This window comes from Microtus oregoni, unplaced genomic scaffold, assembly GCF_018167655.1.
Source record: "Microtus oregoni isolate MIOR12 unplaced genomic scaffold, Mior012 000012F_ref0000307, whole genome shotgun sequence".
NCBI classification, from domain to species: Eukaryota; Metazoa; Chordata; class Mammalia; order Rodentia; family Cricetidae; genus Microtus; species Microtus oregoni.
The window spans coordinates 52207618-52231840 of NW_024543071.1; the positions used below are offsets into that span (position 1 = coordinate 52207618).

At 40.9% G+C, this 24223-nt stretch overlaps 1 protein-coding gene across 5 annotated transcripts in view; it reads left to right on the forward strand.

Moving 5' to 3' along the window:
- The window catches only part of Pacs1 (phosphofurin acidic cluster sorting protein 1), a 120620-nt gene that overhangs the window by 44868 nt on the left and 51529 nt on the right, over positions 1–24223 (forward strand). The gene's annotated exons all lie outside the window — the stretch shown is intronic.

Here is a 24223-nt window from a genome sequence, read left to right on the forward strand (position 1 = left end):
TCTTGTAAAATAAATAACTTGGCCAAGTCATGAGAGGAAAGTAACTACGACTATCTAGTCTCCAAGTCATGAGAAGAAAGTAACTACAACTATCTAGTCTTCAACCTCATCGAAGACCCGAGAAGGGAAATAATATTACTTGAATAAGCAGGAAGTGCAGTCAAGCAACTTTCAAAATGTGCAACAAATGACAGACAACTGGCCACCTGGGCAATCACCAAAGTCTCATTTGCAGCATTGGAGCAACCAACTTTGGCTAAAGCCTAGAGTAACTGACAGACCATTTTCAGAGGAAGGAAATTTTTCAAAACCATCTTATTCTGTCTTGGCAAGATCTGACAGTCTTTTTTTCTTGTATCCTGCTTGTCCTGTCCGAACATCATACATTTTGTCAGTGGTCAATCATGGGCAGTTCTTTGCCCAAAGGCCAGTTTTGCCAAGAAGAAAACAAGCTTCAAGTGGAGTGTCTTCGGTGATCAACATTCTCTCGGGAATAGATCAGTACTGTCAGGAGCAATTGTGTCTCATGTCAGCAGAACCCTAAGTTATTTAAATGCCATATTCTACAGCTCTTTGAAGTGGTTGAAGATTACCTATCTATGCAAAATACAATCTCTATGTATCTAAAGAACCTGATTAGTCTAACTATAAGTATGACAAACATGGATGACTATCGACCTATGAATCTTAATACCTATATAACTTAAAAACTAAGACTTCATATTATAATATTAAACAATCTTTAAACAACTGTGCAACAATTGAGGACAATTATCTCAAAATGTTAATAATGTATAAGTATCTTGATCAGAGGTAGAAATGTATATTACAATATGATAAATATATCCTAAAATTGTATCAGTATACAAAATGTCTTAAGCAGAGGTAGAAGCATGCATGCATTCAATATGACAAAATAACTTTGCCTAGGTATACAGATATTGTAGACAAAAGTAGGAACATATTCAATATAATTTAAGTTTGTATCCATATACAAGAAATCTATACCTGTGTAAATTACCTATAAATAATAGCTCACAAGTGCTCACTCCATTACTCACTGTTGTTATTAGTGTGAGTAAGCGCACACTAATCTATTATCCTGTCCAATTTCCTTTTTTTAAAAGAGATCTCTGAGTTTACCTAATTTTCCTCCAACCCCTAACCCTATAACAATTATAATCAACCCCTACATGATGTCCCTAACCCTGAGGACAAACTTTGTTGGGAGAGGTGACATCATCTTCTAGAATTACTTCCAGCTGTCATGGGGGCAATGTTCTTTCTATAGGATCCTGTGAAAATACAATGATGGTTAAGTTCCAGGATTCCTGTCTTACCATTTACTAATTGCAGATAGTCTCTCAGTATTTGGTAGGGTTATTATGAGGTTCCTATTTGGAGTTCTGGCCAGAACGTTGTAAAAAAAAAAAAATGTACCATTTCACCTAAACAAGTTGGAACCATCTTGAGCAGCTGGTACCCAAAACAGGTCTTTTAGTAGTGCTATCAGCATCATGACATCATGTCAACCAGGTGGAGTTGTTGTTGGGCCCATCTTTTTTCTGGAAACTTAAAAGATTACTGCAGGAAAATTCATTGTTCATTGTGGAAAACGTAAACATTATTTATACAAACATATATATTCAATGAAAGGTACAATAGAGACAAAAATAGGTATGAAGAAAAGTAGAATTTTTTCTAAATTGTTTTTTCTTTCTGTCCCATATCATGGCTCCTGACATGAGACAGAAACTGTGAATTTTTATTTTAACAGCATGCTTGGATTTAAAGAAGAACACAGCCAGTGTCCAACTCCAAAGCCAGCTTTGATTTTTAAGTGAGTCATGATTATTATTTTATTTAGTATTTAGAGATTCTTACCCTTAGATTACATGTCCTCACAAGTGATAATTCTCTTTGCTTGGTGATCCTATCTGGATAATTGTTTTTTCCTCTTTAGGCATCTAGAAGTCCAGGGTCTCTTGACTTTCTGAAGATGAGTATTTTCCTGCAAAGACAAGAACAGAACCCTGCCCCAACCCTTAAGAGGTTTCCTTACCACCTGTGTGGTTGTCATCTCTGTGGATGAGTTGTCATTTCTCTTTCTCAAGAGATTTCTCTTTTTCAAACCGAATCTTTATTAGTTTTGATTGTATCCATAACTTTTCTTCTCTTGTTGAAACAAGAGCAAAATCTCTTCCCCAACGTAGCACATCTCCTGGCTTCCATTGTGAGGTCAACACATCCTTGAAATATACCAGCTGATTTAATTCAGAAGACTTTTCTATTATCCAATGTCTCTCTGCTGCTGTTGTCCCTTTCTCATTAGTGTTAAGAAAATTCAAGGTTAATAAAGTATTGTGTAATCTATTTTTGGGGTATTTTGCATCCCTTTCTGTTTGTTTAATATATCCTTTATAGTTCAATTTGATCTTTCTATAACTGCCTGACCTGTAGGATTGTGTGATATACCTGTAATATGCTTTATATTATAATAAAAAAACTGTTTCATTTTCTTAGAAACATATGCTGAACCATTATCTGTCTTTAATTCGTGCTATAATAATGAGAGCCATAACTTCTAATAAATGTGTGATTGCCGAATCAGCCTTTTCTAAGTTTAAAGCAGTTTCCCATTGAAAACCTGAATAAGTGTCAGTGGTGTGGTGTACATATTTTAATTCTCCAAATTCTGTAAAGTGGAACACATCCGTCTGCTAGATTTCATTCCTTTGAGTACCCTTTGGGTTAATCCCTGCAGGTAGCAGTGTTTGGTTATAGAAAGAGCAAGTAGGGCATCGCTTTATAATCTCCTTAACTTGTTGCCATGTTATAGAAAACTCTTTCTTTAAGCCTTTGCTATTGACATGTTGTTTCTTATGGAATTCTGAGGCCTTCAACACATTTCCAATCAGTAATCGATTCATTTATGCATTACCTTATGCTACCTGGCAGACCCGTATGGGATCAGATGTGTGTTATGTGTATAGGACAAAGCCTATTCCTGATTTCATCTTGAACTTGTATGAATAATGAAGTCAATTCTGTATCATCTTGTATAAATTCAGCGGTTTCAATATGCAAAACAACACTTTCTGCACATTGTGAATCAGTGACTATATTAAGAGGTTCTATAAAATCCTTTAGTATCATGAGAATAGCATATAATTCTGCCTTACTTAAGTCTTCTGATTTGTAACCTGCCTTCCCTGATTATTTGAGTCAGTATTTATTTGCTCCAGTTATTGGTGTGTCCCATACAATGCAGGGAAGGATCCAAGTGGTTCTCTTTACAAGGTTAATTCTATCACTTTTGGGATGATTGCTCTTAATCTCTCCTAAAAAATTAGCACAAGCTCTTTGCCAAGGTTCATTGTCTTCCCATAATTTTTTAATTTCATCAGTAATAAAAGGCACTATAATCTCTGATAGTTGACGAGGTCTCAATTTTCCTTTTATAATCATTCAGAGACTTTCCACATAAGTTTTTAATTTTTTACTTGGTTTATGTGGTAAAAATGTCCATTCTAAGATATCTTCCCTTTGCATTAAAATTCCTGTAGTGGAAATTCTGGAAAGCAATATGACCAAAATGCAATTAAGATTTGGATTCACCCCATCCCCATGTGCCTCCTGTAATTTTTCTTCAACAACAATCAATTCCTTTTCCGCTTTAGCTGTTAATTCTCTGGGACTGTTTAAGTCTTTATCACCATCTAAGGTTTTGTTTAATGAACTATTAGATCAGGTGTTATCCCAACAGCCAGTTGTAGACTGGAAATGTCTCCCAACAATCTTTGAAATTCATTAAGAGTCCGCAATTGGTCTCCCTTAATTTGTACCTTTTGTGTTCCAATTTTTTGTAAACTTATTTCATAACCTAGGTAATTGACAGAATCTCCTCTCTGTATTTTTTCAGGAGCAATTTGTAGTCCCCATTTTGACAAAACTTTCTTTACTTCTTCAAACATTCTTTCTAAAGTATCTGTGTTTGACTGAGATAGCAAAATGTCATCCAAGTAATGGTAAAATATAGATTTAGGAATTTTTTTACATATTATTTCCAATGACTGACTTACAAAGTATTGGCATAGGGTGGGGCTTTTAAGCGTTTTTTTTGTGGAAGGATGGTCCACTGGTATCTCCTAGTAGGCTGAGAATTAATATAAGTAGGCACTGTGAAGACAAAGTTTTCTCTGTCCTTTTTTTTGTAAAGGTATAATGAAGAAACAATCTTTTAAATCAATGACTATAAGGCCATCCTTTTGTAATAGAGAAGGCAGAGGAATTCTAGATTGTAGGGGGCCCATAGGTTGAATTACCTTGTTGACAGCTCTGTCACCATTCTCCATTTACCAGATTTCTTTTTAACAAGAAATACAGGGGAAAAAAAAAATTCAAAGACAAAAAAAAAAAAAATACAGGAGAATTCCAAGGACTGGTTAATTCTTCAATATGGCGAGCTTCTAGTTGCTCCTGTACCAGCTGTTCTAAAGCCTGCAGTTTGTCTTCTGTTAATGGCCACTGTTTAACCCGTATTGGTTTCTCAGTTAGCCATTTTAAAGGTAGGGCTGTTGGTACCTCTAAACGTTTGCTAGTTGCTTTGTGCTCTTGTACAGTCTAAATGGCTGGTGACCTTTGTGCATAGTACCTTATAATGTCCTTCCCACAATTATGAGTTTCTGAGACTGCAGGAATGTTAATCTGGGTATTCCATTGCCGCAGCAGGTCACAACTCCATAAATTCACTGCAATATTAGCCATGTATGGCCTCAGCTTTCCTTTCTGTCCTTCTGGCCCTATGCATTCAATACACCTCGTGCTTTATTTCATTTGAGATTGGATTCCAATTCCTAGTAATTAAACATGTGCCTCTTGAAGAGGCCAATTTGGATACCAAGATTCTGTAGTATGATACTCAACGTCCTCACTGTGTCTATCAAACCAACATTTACAATGTCATTTTTATGCACTCTTAGCTTTGGTCTTTGATCGTTTTTAGAAGTCTGCCAGAATATACGTTTCCTATTTCCTATTAGAATTTTTTATTTATCCTCCATGTTTATTCCATCATCCATAAAAGTATAGTCTTTTACAGAAGGCTCTGGACTTTTTAATTTTCCTGGTGAGACGTGTCCTCCACAGTGACTGAGAATGACTGGACCATTTTTGACTTGGAGGCCTGTGAGAGGGCCCCAAGGAGTTTCCTGATGGTTTCGGGTTGCTTTGTCTGTCTTTTGTTGATCTGAATTCATTGGTCCAATGTCTGCCTTTGCCACACCTTTTACATATACCTGAAAACTGAGTCTTCCTAGTCTTGCCATTCCCAGAGGAGACATTATTCCTAGGAGTTCCTTGTCTACAATCTTTTTTCAGTTGTCATATTCTACCACAATTAAAACATTTTGTTTGTTTGTTTGTTTTTGGTTTTTCAAGATGGGGTTTCTCTGTGGCTTTGGAGCCTGTCCTGGAACTAGCTCTGTAGACCAGGCTGGTCTCGAACTCACAGAGATCTGCCTGCTTCTGCCTCCCAAGTGCTGGGATTAAAGGCGTGTGCCACCATCGCCCGCATAAACATTTGGTATTTTGATATCTCCTCATACCTTTGGAAATTGCTTCTCCCACCCAAGATTCAGTATTATAGTCAAATGTCTTAATGTTCATTGTATGCAGGATCCATTCATCCATTGGTGCTGATCTAACCTTTAAAGGCCCAAGTATCTTTTTGAATTCTAAGTTGGCATTTTCAAAAGCCAGAGATTCAATAAGTATTCATCTAGCATCTGGGTCTGTTGCTCCTATTTTTTTTTTTTTGTACAACCTTAGTTAATCTTTGTAAAATGTCACTAAAGGGTTCTCTATGGCCCTGTTTAACCCTGGTATATGATTCCATTAGTTTTCCTATTCTTGAATCCTGTCTCAAGCATTTAAGGCTGCTTTGTGGCATAGGTACAAGATTTGTTCATCATAAAGAGCTTGATCCTGTGGGTCAGCATAAGTGCCCTCACCAAGAACTTGATCTTGGGAAGTCTCAAGCCCTTTTGCTTTTCCCTGTTGTTCTAAAATTTTAGCCTCTTTCTTTAACTAACATTTAAACATCAGTTGAGGCCCATTGTCCAGGACTGTTGAAACTAACTGAAGCCAGTCGTGTGGCGTAGTTTTAATGCTAGAAGCCGTTGTCTTTACCATCTACCTAATAAATGTGGAATTAAGCTGTAAGTTACTATTGCTTGCTTAATTTTTTTAGATCATTTATTCCTATAGGTATCCATCTACCTTCTTTGGATACTTTTGGGCCTTTAGAACTTGATGCTTTGTCAGAGTAGATTACAGGGTAGGAAGCTAAAACCCTGGCTGGGTAAGTCATTTCTAACAGCTACTGGTGATGTTAAATCCTGTCCTTGTACCTTCTTTCCCTGCTCATCAGCTCCAATAATTTCCTCAATCATTTCAAATCTTTATTTTTTAAAAAGCCGAATCTCCTGGCCTGTATATATCTCTAATGATTTCATTGAGGCACCTAGCCTCTGGTCCTCATTCTGCATGTGTGAATCCAAGGTCTGAAGTTTTTCCTTTAAATATAACATCTCATCCTTGGACATTATTTGGATAGTGTGCATATTGTCTCCTGGAGAGATATTCTATCTGCTAACCTATCATAACTTTTAAACAAATTTTGATTGTCAAATTCAACAGTCTGAATTCTTTCAGAGAATTTTTCAGTATCTTTTGCCATGGATTCAATTTTGTTTGTCAAATTATTGTTACCCTTTTCAATAATACTAATTTTTTTAGGTAACTTTTGATTTTCGATGGTATCAATCCTGTCAGCTAGCTGTTCATTATTAGTCTGTAAAGACTGTATCATTTCTAAAAGTGTCTCATTCTTGGCTCTGTTATCAAACCATTTTCTCTTTTCTTAATTTATTTATTTATTATATATACACTTTCCAAGATACAGTGCCAGATCTCATTACAGATGGTTGTGAGCCACCATGTGGTTGCTGGGAATTGAACTCAGAACCTCTGGAAGAGCAGCCAGTGCTCTTAACCTCTGAGCCATCTTTCCAGCCCTCAAACCATTTTCTTAAGGATATAATATGAAGAAAAAAACTTAGTCCCAATATCCAATAAATGGATGTATCACAATAACCAGATAAGCCTTGCAAAATGCAATCCGTAGTATTAGCAAAAAAGTTACTAAAATGTTTCATGGTAATGTTGTCTGCCATTATACAACTTTCATGTTTTTTGATTTATTAATTACCTGTTATGAGGTCTGGTAATTGTTTTAGATATTATATTCTTTATTGTCCAGCAGGTGTCAGGTGTCGTGGTTGCAGAGTCCTGACTAGCAGCACAACCTGGTGCCATAAACAGTCCTGAGCTTTGCTTTTTTTTTTTTTTTTGCCTTGGTACTGGTTAAATGCTGAGAAATATGCTTTGTTTGACAAATTAAAAGCAATTAAATCAATTTTGTACACAGAGCAAGAAACCCAGAACTCAAAAGTAGGGAGCACAAACTGGAAGCTGTGCAAGTTGCCATGTGGCAGGGAATATGATAGTGGGGAAGGGGAAATTTCTATGTTGCTGCATGCTTTTAGCTCTGTTGTGGTGGGGGTTTTACAAAATACCACTTAGGTAAAAACAAGACAGGTGGCCGGGGGGTGGGAGATTTTCTGGGCTGTGGATGGTTAGGTCTTTAAGTTGGTCCACCCAGTAGGTGTGGAGTTCGGATCCACATGAGCTCCAGATGAAGAAGGATGCTTAAAAGAAATCCCACACCAGCTCAGAATTGAGTATAATAGAGGGTTATTTAGGGGTAGACTCACAGATCACACTCCTCTGCTCAAACGGGGAACAGCAGGCAAATCCTGCAGCCGGAAGAGAGACCGGCTGCATGCTTTACATTGACATATAGAGTATAAGAGGCCATGCCCAAGTGGGCAGGTAACTTAAAGGCTACTGGCTGTAAGAATTCCTACAGCACCTTACAGCTTGAATTATGTTTGTTCATGTGTCTATCATCCAAAGGATATTGAATCCTAGAAGAAAATATCAAGAATTCATCTACCAATTTTTGTTTGTTTTGAGACAAGTGTAGCCATGTTATTTTGGAACTATGTAGACCGTAGTTTGTAGACTGTGTAGGTTAGTTCTTTTTTTTTTTTTTTTTTTTTTTTTTTGATTTTTCGAGACAGGGTTTCTCCGTAGCTTTTGGTTCCTGTCCTGGAACTAGCTCTTGTAGACCAGTTCTTAACGTATAGGGATTCACCCGCCTCTGCCTCCTGAGTGCTGAGATTAAAGGTGTGCAGTACCATACCCACCTTCATCTACCAATTTATTTGTTGGCTGCTTTACATACAATACATGATAGCTAAGAATATGCTTGAGCCAAGCAGTGTGGTTTGTGGTGATACTTTGTTTATGCTGTAACAAATAAAGCATACCTGAAGATCAGAGTGCAGAACTAGGCACTAGTTAGCCATAGAGGCCAGGCAGTGGTGGCACACACCTTTAATCCCAGCATTTGGGAGGGAGAGGCAGCTGGATCTCTGTGAGTTCAAGGTTACCCTAGACTACTCAGGATTGATCCAGTCTAAAAGAGAAACAGAGCCAGGTGGTGGAGGCTCACATCTTTAATCCCAGTACTTGGGAGTCACATGCTTTTAATCCCAGCACTAGGAAAGTGGAGCCTGGAAGGAGTATAAAGCAGGAGGAGATAGGAGCTCAGAACATTCAGTATGAGGATTTGATAGAGGTAAAAGGTTTCTCTTGTGCCTGGCTCCTTTACTTTTTTGATCTTTCAGCATTTATCCTGATATCTGACTCCAGGTTTTTATTATTAAGACCAATTAGAATTCTCACTACATCGGTTCATGTCTTTAATTCCAGTGCCCGGGAGGCAGAGGCCAGTGGATCTCTGTGAGTTTGAGGCTAGCCTGATTTACAGGGCTAGTTTCAGGACAGCCAGAGTTACACAGAGATACCATTTCTCAAATAAACCAAAACCAACAACAACAAAAACCATCTTAAATCTCCAGCATGATACAATTGCTGATCTTGGAGTTTATATACTTATTGTCTACTTTGCTGTTCTATCTAAATATCTAATTAGTCTCAAAACAGTATTGCTGTAGCAAATTTATTCTTTCTCTGTTTCAAAACAAACAAAAACACCGTTTCTCCCTAGTCTTTCTTTTTTATTTCAGAATAAACGCTCCCACTGTCTACCTTTTTGTTCAACCCAGAAGCTGAAGTCATGCTTTCCTTTTCATCTTCTCCATGATTAGGCCATTGGCAAGTTCTGTACATTCCATCTCAAGCGTGATCTCTCAAACCTGACCATGACTCTTCCTCTCTGATGCTGCTCTAACCCATCTTGCTGCCATCTGTTTTCAGGGCACTGGGTAGTGGTCTCCTTCTGGCTCTGTGCTTCACATTGGACTTCCTCTAGTTTTAGAGCTGAAGTAGCTTTTCATGAGTATCCAAGACCATTGCTTCCTGACTAATGGGATGCCTCTGACGCTTCCTATTGCAGTTAGAACAAAATGTAGTCTTTGCTTTTCTCTTAAGACCACTGTGACCTGTTTCTGCTCATCCACCTTCTCTGTTCTCTTCTTCATTCTGTAGTAGCCAAATAGGTCTATTCTCTGGCTCTCAGCTGTCTTTTCTCAGGGAATTTTACATCTCCTAATCTGCTTCTAGCTATTTGCATGACTGATTTTTTTCTCTGTAGGTCTTATTATTTAGCACTTGAGTGCAGACATGCACATAAGCACACACATACTTTGTTTGCGTGTTTACTTGTAATAATTTATATATCATCATGTCTTTCCAGCTGTGAGAGTAGAGCACTGAGTCTGTCACAGTCACCATTGTGTTAGTATCTGTGGCAGTTAAGGTGGCAGTTAAGGACTATATTCCCAGTGAATGAATGGGCTTCAGAGATAACATCTTTTTTTTTTTTTTTTTTTTTTTTTTTTTTAGTTTTTCGAGACAGGGTTTCTCTATAGCTTTGGAGCCTGTCCTGGCACTATCTCTTGTAGACCAGGCTGGCCTCGAACTCACAGAGATCCGCCTGCCTCTGCCTCCCGAGTGCTGGGATTAAAGGCGCCACCACCGCCCGGCCAGAGATAACATCTTGCAGCAAGGGCAGTCCTAGATGATTCATATACTTCCAGAAAGAGAAATCACATTGTTTTTCAATGAGAGAATGGTAGCTGTCATATCAGAATATTATGCTTAATTCTGGTTCTTCCATTTAGTTTTGATGCTTTAAGACTATCACTTATCTTTCTTTTTTTTTCTTTTTTTGGCTTTTTCGAGACAGGGTTTCTCTATAGCTTTGGAGCCTGTCCTGGAACTAGCTCTTGTAGACCAGGCTGGCCTCGAACTCACAGAGATCCGCCTGCCTCTGCCTCGTGAGTGCTGGGATTAAAGGTGTGCACCACCACTGCCTGGCTAGGACTATCACTTATCTTTCTGTGGTACTTTGAATAAGAATGCCTCCCCCAAACCAGGAGTAGGTGGTGCATGCCTTTACTACCAGCACTGAGGGTTGGGGGCAGAGGCAGGTAGTAGATCTCTTAAGTTTAAGGCCAACCTGGTCTACAGAGTGAGTACCAGGACAGCTAGGGCTACACAGAGAAACCTGTTTTGAAAAACCAAACACACAAAAAGAATGGGCCCACAATGGACCCATAGATTTGAATAGTTGGTCACAAGGGAGTGGCATTATTGGGTGTGGCCTTGTTGAAGTATGTCACCGGGCTGGGAGAGGCTTTGAGATTTGAAATGCTCAAGCCAGGCTCAGTGTCTTTCTCATTCTGCTGCCTGCCAATCCAGATGTAGAACTCTCAGCTACCTCTCCAAGTCTGCCCGCATGCCCCCGTGCTTCCCACTAAGTTGATTGGACTAAATCTCTGAACTGTAATCCAGTCCCAGTTAAATGTTTTCCTTTATAAGAGTTGCTATGGTCATGGTGCCATATCCCAGCAATAAAACCCTAAGACACTTCTCTAGGAGTGAGTCACCCCCCTATTTTTAGTACAGAAATAACACATACCATATTTCTGTTCTATGAAGAATAGATAAACCAGGCAGTGGCGCATGCCTTTAATCCCAGCACTCAGGAAGCAGAGACAGGCGGATCTTTGCAAGTTCGAGGCCAGCCTGGTCTACAAGAGCTAGTTTCAGGACAGGCTCCAAAGCTACAGAGAAACCCTGTCTCGAAAAACAAAAACAAACAAAATAAAAATAATAGATAAAATAACTTAGAAAGGTCTCGGACGTAGCCGACACTCCAGTAACATTAGGTTGTGCTTTTGTACATTCTGGAAATTCATTTCCTACTCAGGGCTGACTTTGGACTTTGTGTTTTTTGTTTGTTTGTTTGTTTGTTTGTTTGTTTTTGAGTGAAGGTTTCTTAGTGATCTGCCTACCTCTGCCTCCTGAGTGCTGGGAGGAAAGGTGTGTACCACCACATCTGGCTGTCAAGGCTGAGACAGGATTTCTCTCTGTGTATACCTAGCTGTCATAGAACTCACTCTGTAGACCAGGCTGGCCATGAACACACAGAGATGTGCCACCACCACCCAGCTTCAGGGCTGACTCTGACTCTTAAACACCAGGTATCTGAAAGTACCTCTTTTTGTTTGTTTGTTTTTGTTTTGTTTTGTTTTGTTTTGTTTTTGAGTAAAAAAAAAACCTGTAAGTGCCCTGGTTGTCCTGAAACTCACTTTGTAGACTAGGCTGGCCTTGAACTAACAGAACTCTGCTTCCTGGGTTCTAGAAATAAAGGCATTTGCACCAGTCCCTGCTTAAAATCAGTAATTTTTAAAACATTTTTTAGATTATTTTATTTCATATGTATGTTTCCTTGCCTGCATGTATATCCGTCTTAGTTACTTTCTACTGCCCTGATAAAGTGCCATAACCAAAACAATTTATTGTTTTAGAGCATAGTTTTAGAGAGTGAGTCCATGACCATCATGGTAGGGAGGATGGCGGCAGGCAGGCATGGCTCAGGATCAATAGTTGAGAGCTTATATCCTTATCTATAAGTAGGAAGCGAGTGAGAGTTGAGAGGGGCAGAGAGAATAACTGGGAATGGTGTGGTTTTTGGAAACCTCAAAGCCTGTTCTCAGTGACACAGCCTCCTCCAGCAAGGCCATTCCTCTTCATATTTCCCAAATAGTTTTATCAACTGGCAACCAAACTTTCAGTATATGAACCTTTGAGGTCCATTCTCATTCAGACCACAACAATGTCTGTGCACCACATGTGTTCCTAACGCCCTCAGAGGTCAAAAGAGGGCGTCAGATCCCATGCAGCTGGAGTTACAAGTGGTTGTGAACCAGAGAATTGGGAATCTTCTGGACTCTCTGCAAGAGCAGCAAATACTCTTACCGCTTAACCATCTCCCAGCTCTGTAAAATCAGTATTTCCAAATTTGGTTAGGCTTATAGTTTGTTTCTTTTATATAAAATTAAAATCAGTATTAATAAAATTGTACAAGTCATAACAATTCTAATTCTGCTTGGGGAACAAATGAAAACAGCAAGTTCAGTATCACTTAGTGACAGTGGCGGTCCTCAGTGGAGTCTTGACACACTAAACCAGTTTTTGTGCTTTGTAGTAATGCTTCTGCACTCCTCTTTCCTCTAGTTCCTAGACCTTCTCCATCCTCTCCTTGACTTGACTAGTGGTTGCTAGAGGTATTACTATTTATTGGCTGACACGAAGCTTCGGTCTTGCTAACAGCCCATAATGTTTACATCTTATAGAGTAGCAGAGGTCAAGAGAAGTTATAGAGGGATTTTACCGGCAGATCGTCACTAAAAGGCCTTATAGAGTGACTTCTGCTCGAACAGCCGTGCTTCTGTGTGTTAGCTCTGAAGGCTTAAGAGAAGTTTAGCAGAGCTTTTGGCTATGTGGAACTTTTAAAGTTCCCTTCTTTCTCATTCCATATCTAGCTATTTAAAGATGGAGTGGCTGTTCGGGTGGTTCAGTGGTTAAATTTCTGGTTGCTTTTCCAGAGGACCCAAGTTCAATTTCTAGCATCCACATGGTAGCTCACAACCATTTGTAACTCCATTTCCAGGGGACCTAATGCTCTCATGTGGACTCTGTGAGCACCAGGCACACATGTGGTACACAGACATACATGCAGAAATACACCCATAAAGCCGGGTGGTGGTGGCGCACACCTTTAATCCCAGCACTCGGGAGGCAGAGGCAGGCGGATCTCTGGGAGTTCGAGGCCAGCTTGGTCTACAAGAGCTAGTTCCGGGATAGGCACCAAAGCTACAGAGAAACCCTGTCTCGAAAAACCAAAAAAAAAAAAAAAGAAAGAAAAGAAAATACACCCATACACATAAGATAAAAATAAATCTCAAGACAGACAAACCTGGGCCAATAAGGGACATGGGCACTTGTCCTGCTTAAATGTGATATTTAACAAGACTTATAATGACCTTGTTTTTTTAATTGCCTATGTTTTATACTCCATTTTTATTCTGATTTTTCAAACACATAAACAGCCAGCTTTAACATAGCCATAATCATTATTTACTCCTGCGGTGCCTATCAAACCTTCTTAATTTTGAGTTTATCTCTTCCCTAACCTGAAGTCCCTATGGGGTGGGTAGGGAGCCACAATTATACTGTGTGCTGCTGCCCAGGGCCATTCTGACCACTTGTTGAGTTTCAGTGGTAGGAACTCCAAAGTGAAATTTCTTTAGCCTTCCCTGTGCTTCTTTTATTGTGGGTACCAAAATGACATTGTTATTGTCATCTCTGAAATGAAGGGACAGATGGAAAGTAACTAGCTGTGCATGTTTGTGATGTTTTCTTTCACTTTGGGGGCTGTAGAAACATTTCTAATGGCTTGTAGTAGTTTAGTATCATATTTCCAAAGTGGAATTATCTTTCTTATGTTAAGTAATATATAAGTCATATGTAAGTTCTCTTAGGGGACATCACGTCTCCCAGGCCTTGGGTGTCCTGGCTCCTGGTGCCTACAGTAACCAATATGGAGCCTTGCTTGTGGTGTCGACTCCCTTAGTCACCACCTTCCTGGGTTCTCTCAGTGTCTCTCTCACAGTACTATTTATACTTGATGAGCCTTCTTACCTCCTATTTTGGTTTCTCATTTTCTCCTCCCCTTTTCTTCAATATACTCCCACCCCTTTATTTTGAGAGGAGCAGTTCAGTGCTGCAGATCCAGTCAGGGTCTTGTGCAGGCCCAGCCTACACTGTGTCACTGAGCTTCACTTTTAGCCCCGGAATATAGCACAGGCTGGCCCTGAACTCAAGATCCTCCTTTATTATCATTATAATGCTTTTGGAGGTATGTTCACCTCCAGGAAGAGTGCATGAGAGAATGTGGATGACACTAGGATTTGATGTTGCCAACCTAGAGTTTTGGCTGTGTGTATCGTTCACCCAAGAATCATTGCAGCTGTCAGCCTTTGACATTCCCAGCTGCCTTAGGTTTTCTGTTGCTGTGATGAAGCACTGTGGGGGCCAGGCTCTACTCCCATAAGCCACTAATTATGAAAATGCTCTGCAGGCTTGCCTTCAGCCCGATCTTATGGAGGCCTTTTCTTAACTGAGGTTTCCTCCTCTCAGGTGGCTTTAGCTTGTGCCAAGTTAACATAAAACTAGTTGGTACATCAGCTAAATTTGCTTTATCTTAAGCTTAGGTTTCAACCTAAATAAAACGACTCCAGGTTGGCCTTGGTGGCACACTCCTGTAACCCTAACTCAGAGCTAGGGAAGTAGAGAGCAGAAAGATCAAAAGTAAATTTAAGGTCTTCCTCAGGTATATAGTTTCAGGCCAGCCTGGACTACAGGAGATCTGTCTCCAATAAATGAAACCCCAAAATAGCTTTTTAAGTTTATTTTGTATTAAGTGATATAAATTCCATCAGTATTTTCTGCTTCGGAAGAATGTTGATCACCACCTATCATGGGGAGTTGGTAAATCAGTGGAGACTAAACATTGCTTTTCTGTGTTCAGATTTCACCCAGCTGAATTCAAAACTAATTTTATAGAGTATGTCCATTTGCAAGTTGAGTACTATTTGTCTATGCTTTCAACTATTACAAAAGTGGCATCCATATGTAAGTCTTTATCATGAGTTTTGTAGGGCTTGTACACCTGAGACCCAATACTTAATTAACCATCCAGCCCTAATTCACTGTCTTGAAAAACAGTGGAGTCTTTATAACCAAAGGACACAGTGCCAAACATTGAGTACAGTAGTCATGATTCACTAAATCACAGTATACTTTTCCTTTCCCCTCCAGAGAAAACTTTAGATATAAGTCAGAACTGTACCTTAAACAAAAGGAAAGATGATTTTGATCTTGAATAGAAATAGAATAAGTGGGGCATGGTGATAGACTCTATAATCCAGCTCTTGGGAGGCTGTCAAGGAAGACTGAGTACAAGGTCAGCCGGGGCAACAAAGCATCCATGCCTGAAAATGAAAAGTTAATTGTGATAAGTACCTTAGTTTCTGATCTTTCTGGAAGTGTGGTTAGCTATCATGATTTGATTTCATTCTTACAACTTTTCCAAAGTTGACGCAGTCTTTGGTATAGAATTGCCTTGATAGAGTTTGAAGCAACCTCAAAGATCTTGTAGCTATTTTCCCATTTAATGTAACGTTCCCTTTCAGAACTACCCTAGAAGTTTACTTTCTAGCCTTACCAAAAAATGCTTCAATAGAACACAAATTCTTTATCTTTTTAACTTTTTTCCCTTAGATTTGTTTTATGTGTGTGAATATTTTGCCTGCATGTGTGCATTTATACCATGTGTGTGCCCTGATGCCTGTGGAGATCAGAAGAGAGCTTCAGATCTCTTGGAACTGAGCTAGAATGGTTGTGAGTGCCATGCAGAAAGCAGCTGGGCGCTGACCTTGAGACTGACATAGGTGCTCTGCCACCAAGCCTTCTCTCCAGTCCAGTCCGGTCCTCCCTCTCTTCCTCTCCCAACCCCTTCCTCCCTCCCTTCCTTCCTCCCACTGTTAACCCTGGAAGTCCTGGAATTTTTTTTTTAAAATATTTATTTATTTATTTATTTATTATGTATACAATATTCTGTCTGTGTGAATGTCTGCAGGCCGGAAGAGGGCACCAGACCTCTTTACAGATAGTTGTGAGCCACCATGTGGTTGCTGGGAATTGAACTCAGGACCTTTGGAAGGGCAGGCAATGCTCTTAACCACTGAGCCATCTCTCCAGCCCAAGTCCTGGAATTTGCTGTGTAGATCAACCTGACCTCAAACTCACAGAGACCTGCCTGCCTGTCTCCCAAGTTCTGGGATTACAGGCATTTGCCACCATGCCCAGCTTCCAAACTGTTACTTTTTAAGGAGATCCATTCCACAGTGAGGGCCCTCACTGCCCTCATTGTTAGAAAATTTTGTGTACAGCTGTGTAGTGATGAGGCAAGCAGGCCTGCTTTTCATCCCTCCTGGCTTCTGCACGGCTAGCTTAGCCCCAGAATAATTACATGGAAACTGTATTCATTTAAACACTGCCTGGCCCATTAGTTTCAGCATCTTATTGGCTAATTCTCACACCTTGATTAACCCATTTCTAATAATCTGTGTAGCACCACGAGGTGGTGGCTTACCGGGGAAAGATTCAGCATGTCTGACCTGGCGGCTGGCTCCATGGCGTCTGCCTGACTCTGGTTCTTTCTCCCAGCATCCTGTTCTGTCTACTCCACCTATCTAAACTGCTGTCCTATCAAAAGCCAAGGCAGTTTCTTTATTAACCAATAAAAGCAACACATAGACAGATGACCCTCCTACATAATTTCCCCTTTTTCTGTTTAAACAAAAAAGAAAGGCTGTCACTTTAATATAGTAAAATTACATATAACAAAACAGTTATCAAGCAAGAATTACAGTTACAATATTTATATCTATTTTTATCTTTATCATAATAATGGAAATCTATAACTAACCATTCTTCAACTCCATCAAAGACTCCAGAAGGATATAATATTACCTAAGTAAACAAGAAGTAGAAATGACAGAGACATCTCGCTGCCTGGACAGTCATCCAAAGTTCCTCTGTACCGTTGGGGCATCCATGTTTGGCCTACAGGCCCATAGTATCCAGCAGACATTTCCATGAAGCAGGAAATTTCAAAGACAGTTCAGTCACTATCTGCTGTGTCCTGCAGAATGTCTCGCAGACTCTTTCATGAATCAGGAACCCCGAAAGATCGTCTCACCTTTAGGCAAGTTCAGCAGTCCTCTCTCTGAGGGTTCTCTGTGTCCAGTTTATGCAACAGTCCAGGCAAGAGCAGTTTCTTGCTTAAATGGCTAACCAACTCCATAAGGAGCCTCTTCAATGCCCATCTTCCTCTTGAAGTAGCTGGTGCTGCCAGGAGCAGACGTGTCTCATTGTCATGAAAACCCTAAGTTACTAAAACATTAAATGTGCCGGGCGGTGGTGGCGCACGCCTTTAATCCCAGCACTCGGGAGACAGAGGCGGGCGGATCTCTGGGAGTTCGAGGCCAGCCTGGTCTACAAGAGCTAGTTCCGGGACAGGCACCAAAGCTACAGAGAAACCCTGTCTCGAAAAACAAAACAAAACAAAACAAAAAAAATTAAATGCCATATTCTGCAGTCTTTGAAAGATATGAAGAATGTCTATCTAACTGAAATATATCTCTGTATATCTAGAAAATCTAACATGACTACAAAGCCTAACTATTATTGATGATTATCCATTAACAACCTGTATTTCCTAATTATACATTACATTTTTAAATGAACTATATAATCACGATAACTTAATATCAGAAATACATACACATATAACAAAATTGACCTTAAAATCCATACCAATGCAAATTATTCATATCTATATCATATCCCCCTTTAAATATAAAAGAATATTTGTAAACAATATTTGGGAATATGGACATAGTTATTTCTCTCCAAACTGCTTCGTGCTGAATGGGGGTGCTGTTATTTAGGTCTTTCATGGTGTAACCTGTCTGCAAGGTTCATCTCAGTTGGCAGCTGAGCGAAGTAATTTTCTTTTTTTTTTTTTTTTTTTTTTTTTTTTGGTTTTTCGAGACAGGGTTTCTCTGTGGCTTTGGAGCGTGTCCTGGAACTAGCTCTGTAGACCAGGCTGGTCTCGAACTCACAGAGATCCGCCTGCCTCTGCCTCCCAAATGCTGGGATTAAAGGCTTAAAATTTTTGAAGGGTATGTTAGTTTGGTTGTTCTGGTGGTACAAGTCTTTAATCCCAGCACTGGGAGGCAGGGACAGGTGGATCTCTGTGAGTTCAAGGCCAGCCTGGTCTTCAAGAGCTAGTTCCAGGACAGGCTTCAAAGCTACAGAAAAATCCTGTCTCCAAAAAATAAATAATAAAAGAAAAGAAAAAAAGGAAGGAAAAGGGAATCAAGCTGGCTTTCATGGGACACTATTTCTCTCTCACAATCAGCTCTGGATGCTTGGAGTGGTTCTTAAACCGTGCCCAAGGTCTTACACCGTGCCCTCTTACATCTTAGCCTTCTTTACTGGAGGGGGGGGGGACCCATTGGTGGTGTTTATATCTTAATGTCATCACTGAGATAACAAAATTAATCGCACCAAAGCTGAACCTGCCTCTGCTGCTGCTGTAAGATGTGAGGGTGCCCCATTATTCACAGATAAATGTGGATCAGTCTTTCGGAGAAGGAAGGGAAAAGAGGCTGCTCTTCCTCAGGCAGCATTTCAAAACTGCAGTCAGGTGGTGCTGCTGTTAATGGAGAGTGGCCCTCTGCCCCGGAGCTGTGTTAGATTATAAAGGCTTGCAATTGGATTCCCTTCTTGTCATCAATCTGACCTTATCAGTTAACTCTGCTTGTAATGGACCGTTGGCTTCAAAAGACTTTGGGTTACTCATGGCTTGACTTCTCTTGTCCTTCTCTGGATTATTTTCATTTTTCTCAGGTAGAGCTTTCCTGTCAAGCGCTTTGGAGCAGTTGGGCCCAGAGAGTTTGTTTTGTAGCAGGTGCCCTGTGTGTGCTTGGCTGAGTTGGACCTGGTTGCTTCTGAGCCCTCTTGTTTAGTGCTTGCTATTTCCCTTCCCACACACTTATCTTGTTGGACAATAACCCAGGGACATTTACTCTGCTATGATGTATACTCAGTTTGGGAAGCCATTTGTTTTAGTTAAGGGGGAAAGGAAGCAGAGTGTATCACAATCATTTTAGTGCTGGTTATATGACACAAATGCTTGATTGCAAACTTATAGCACTAGTATGACAGCATATTGAAATAGTGCCGTCACCGGGCGCTGTAGCAGCACACGCCTTTAATCCTAGCAGTGGGGAGGCAGAGGCATGTGGATCTCAGTGAATTCGAGGCCAGCCTGGTCTACAGAGCAAGTTAGATGAAATTTCTATTTAGGAGGATGGAACAGAATGATTGTTCTAGGCTTGATGTCCCTATGCCCTGAGGGACATAGGCACAGTCAGCACCCCAGTGCTCTTCTTGATGGCACCTTGGACATCGTCTGGGTAGTTTATGAGGGATCAGACAATCCCGGGCCAGTGAACCTCCTGACTACATTTGAAACAGAAACCGGGAGGTTCTCAGGCTTTGGGAGGTCAGGGAGTCTGGGCAGTTACTATGACCAGACAAAAGGCCTTTGCTAGTATCAGTAATTTTGTTTTTGGGCTTTTTCATCTCTCCCATGGTACACCTTAAAGGCCGTTGCTGAGACATCTGCCTGTGGGGTCAGGGGTCCTTTCTATAGACGTTTACGTGTGGCTCTACGGTCAGGGAAACTGGGAGAGGTGGGTCACATGGAGCTGGTTTCCGCCTGGGTCTCAGGATGCAGACTGGAATGTTGTAAGAGCCTTTGTGAGGCAGCCTAGAAATTGAGATGGGCCATTGTGTTTGTTCTGGGTGACCTCTTGGATTTTTTCATAATTTACCTCTTTAAGGGTGGCCAGTCAGGAGGCAAGTCAAAAACTGAACCCTAGCAAGGATGCTCCCTGGGGATATGGTAATTTCATTCAGAGTCTTGTTCAGGGACTGCCTCAGCCCTGACTGGGTGGGCAGCCTGTGCCTGAGAAAGAAGAAAGAGAAACCAGAGAGGCTGGAGGGGAAGAGCAGGGACCGTGGCTGAGGCTTGTTAGTGTGACTGAAAACAGTGGAAGAACCGTCTGGTTTGGGCCCCACAGGTTGGAATTGTTTTTCCTTGATTGACTTATGTCGTGTGGTCACTTTATCACGATGGAGTGAGGCCACATGGCAAAGTCCATCCTTCCCAACCCTAGACAAAGACAGGGCTTAGAGCAGAGAAATAGGAAATGGGAAAATCTCTGTCCATTTCTCCGATCACTCACAGTATTGTAAATGTCCCAAATAATATTAGGATCTTAGGTGCCATTAGGTGGCCCTGTGGATTGATTATCTAAAGGGTGCTGAAGCCAAATTTGATTGCCAAAGTGAATAAATTTAGTGCCCTTCAGGTGGGGTTTTCTTTTTTTTTTATTTATTATGTATGAAATGTTCTGCCTGCATGTCTGCCCACCAGAAGAGGGCACCAGATCTCATAGATGGTTGTGAGCTACCATGTGGCTGCTGGGAATTGAACTCAGGACCTCTGCAAGAGCAGCCAGTGCTCTTAACCTCTGAGCCATCTCTCCAACCCCCAGGTGGAGTTTTCTAAAAGGCTTCCTAAGGGGGAATGAGAGGGTATGGAAGACATGTTCCCATTGATGAGAGAAAAAGAAAATGTCACTGCAGCCTGCAGTCATGGGCATACCCAGGACTCAAGGAGGACCCTTGCTCATTGTGGGTCATCACCACACTCAATAGGGGTCAGGGCTTAACCTGGCTAAGCCATCACAGTTTAGGCTAAATTACTAGCTATACCCAGTCTTCCTGCCCCTTCCATTTGGGGGAGGGGTGGGGCAAGGAAATGGTAGCTAATAGATTAAGGCATTAACCACAGGATCTAATTAGAAAAAGACTTGGCCATGTGCCCAGCTCATCCAGCAACAAAGGGGAAAAATATTCTGCATGTGTGACACTGTTTAGAAAGGGGTGATTTAGTGTCCTTTAATCTAAGCTAGTGTTGTCCAATTAAGAAGCAGTTGGATAAAAACATGGGTTCTATGTTCAGTGAAGTGAAACACATTTTTTCTTCTTACTGTTTTTGTTTTTTTTTTAAAAAAAAAAATTTATGGGGGCTGGAGAGATGGCTCTGCGGTTAAGAGCGTTGCCTGCTCTTCCAAAGGTCCTGAGTTCAATTCCCAGCAACCACATGGTGTTTCACAACCATCTATAATGGGCTCTGGTGCCCTCTTCTGGCCTTTAGGCATACACACAGAAAGAATATTGTATACATAATAAATAAATATTTTAAAAAAATTTATTCATTTATTATGTATACAATATTCTGTCTCTGTTTACAACTGTATTTATTCGCATTGGGCCTTTAGCTGTCTCTCTGTCCAGTTTGAGACATAGGCTGTGGAAAGCATACCCTCTAGACTTTGGTTCATTCTAGTTAACATCTGAGGATGCAAGAAGGAGGACTGCCCAGAGGTGCAAAGTGTTGCAGAGAATACACACACATGGCCACAAGGTTCCCTTGACCTAGAAGGGTAGGATAGCTGTATAAAGGTACTGGGAGCTGAGTATGTTAGTACACACCTGAAATCCCAGCTCCTCGAAAACTAACGCTGGGAGGTGCAAATTCTAGGCCAACTGAGGGAAAGTAGTGAAACCCTGTCTCAAATAACCAAGCTAGACTAGAGAAGGAAACAAAAATTATTATTGTTTTTATGGTTTCTCTGTGTAGCTTTGGAGCCTGTCCTGGAACTAGCTTTTGTAGACCAGATTGGCCTCGAACTCACAGAGATCCTCCTGCCTCTGCCTCCCGAGTGCTAGAATTAAAGGCGTGTGCCACCACCGCCCGGCTCAAACCCACAATTTAAAACTAAAGGTTTTAACTCTCAGGAACAAGGATGCTTTTACCCTGGGAGGATTGGACATTTGGAAAAAATATAGATGTTTGCTTACTAAAAGGAATGTCTCATTTCAAAATAATAAAAGTATACGACCAGGAACGTGAAAGTAAGAAAGGTAAAGGCTCTTGCCACCACACCTGAAGATTCAGTCCAATCACAATACTGATCCACATAGCAGGGGACATCTTCTGACCTCAACATGTGCTGTGGTACCTTTGTGCCCCCACACAAATACATTTTAATCTAAATTGTTTAGTTTTATTTTGTGTGTATAAGTATTTGACCTGCACATATGTGGGGCCAGGACCAGCAGAGTAATGATCTGAGTGCAGCCAGAAGGAAATCCAGTTTAGTTCAGCTTAGTAGCTGGTGTTGATTCAGACTTCTAGAATGTGACCCCAGGCAATTTATTTTTTAGGCATTTAAAAACAAACAAACAAAAAAACCTCCTGGTAACAATTGTCACGATCCCAAGTGCACAATAAAGCTTTAATGCGTTGGGCCCTAAAGCTCCACCAAGGAGGAGGTCGCCCCAAGAGACACTCTCAGCACTGTTGATGCAATAGCAAGAGGAATTTTTATTCTGCCACGGCAGAGGTCCCTCAGCCTCGAGAGGAGAAGGACCCCTGCTTTGTCTATTACAGGATCTTTTAAAGGGAAAAAAAACCCACAAAATCAGGGAGGGGGTAGTACAGAATCAAAAGGGAGAGTCCAGAAATCATTTGTTAACTATTTTGACTAGTCCATTTAACGGTCAGCTAACTCTAACTGATCAATGCTATGGCGGTTGCTGGGTTGGTTGAACAAGGAGGAACACTTGTAGGTTATCTGCAGGTCGTCTCACCCCAGTCCCAGGGTCTGGGTCTATTGAAGAAAGACTACAAAGGGGATGGAAAATACTCAAAGCTCCAGTGCACGTGTGGTTGGTTACCAGGGTCCCCTGGTTCCCAGGACGGGGGCATGCAGTAATGCTAAGGCGCCCCAAAGTCTTTCAAATGCATGACGACATTGAAACTCTTGCAGTGTACATGTAACCTCTTCCATAAAGACGGATTCTAGAGTTTAAGGGCCTAGTGAAGGATCAGATATGGTCTCATTCATACAGATATCATTGAAGTCACCAAGCTACAAAGTACATGTGACATCTCCCCTAAGGATAAGTTCTATTGACTGAGAAGCAATGTCAAAATAAAGGTCTATAGAGAAAATATGGGATAAATATATTGGGGGTTCAGGTAGAGCCTAGTCTTACAGATAGCACAGACCACCAGACTTCTAACTACATCTGCTCTCAGCATTCTATGTGGAAAACCGGAATTCATTCCTTCTCTTGAAGAGACAAGAGTACGGGTATAACATCCCTGGTTTCCCCAGAGCTTATCTGTGAGCACAAAGACTGTGCCCTCTACACATGTATATTATTTGCACCATTACCTGCAGACATCTGAAAAGGGGTTGGATCCCCTAGAACTGGAGTTATGGATGGTTGAGAATCACCATGTAGATGCTGGGAAAACTGGGTTTAGTTACCTGCAAGAGGAACGAATGCCCTTAACCATTGAGTTATCACTTCAGCCCTAAAAGGTAATTTTAAGATTTGTTTTCTTGTTAATTATGTATGCATCTATTGTATGGGCATGTGTACTTGAGTATAAGTGCCAGTGGAGGGCAGAACATCTGGAACTAAGTTACAGGGGGTTGTACATTGCCCAGCATAGGTGCTGGGAAACAGATTCTGGTCCTCTGAAGGAGTAGCAAGTTCTCTTAACCACTGAGCCATCTCTACAGCCCCCTAGTTTTATTTCATTTTATTATTGTTTGTTTTGAGACAGGTTATTTTTATGTAACCCTGGCTATAGTCCTACAACTCCTTACATTGACCAGACTGGCCTTGAATTCACCTGCCTCTGCTTCCTGAATGCTAGAGTTAAAGGAGCAGGCCACTATACCTTGACCGTGATTTTATTTTTTTAAGCTATTCTTTAGATTGTTCATTAAAGAATGAGTCTTTAAACCTGGTGGTGGTGGCCTACACATTTAATCCCAGCACTCGGGAGACAGAGGCAGGCGGATCTCTGTAAGTTCGAGGCCAGCCTGGACTACAAGAGCTAGTTCCAGGACAGGAACCAAAAGCTACGGAGAAACCCTGCCTCAAAAATCCCCCCCCCCAAAAAAAGAAAAAGAAATAGCTACAAATGATACTATAGGGT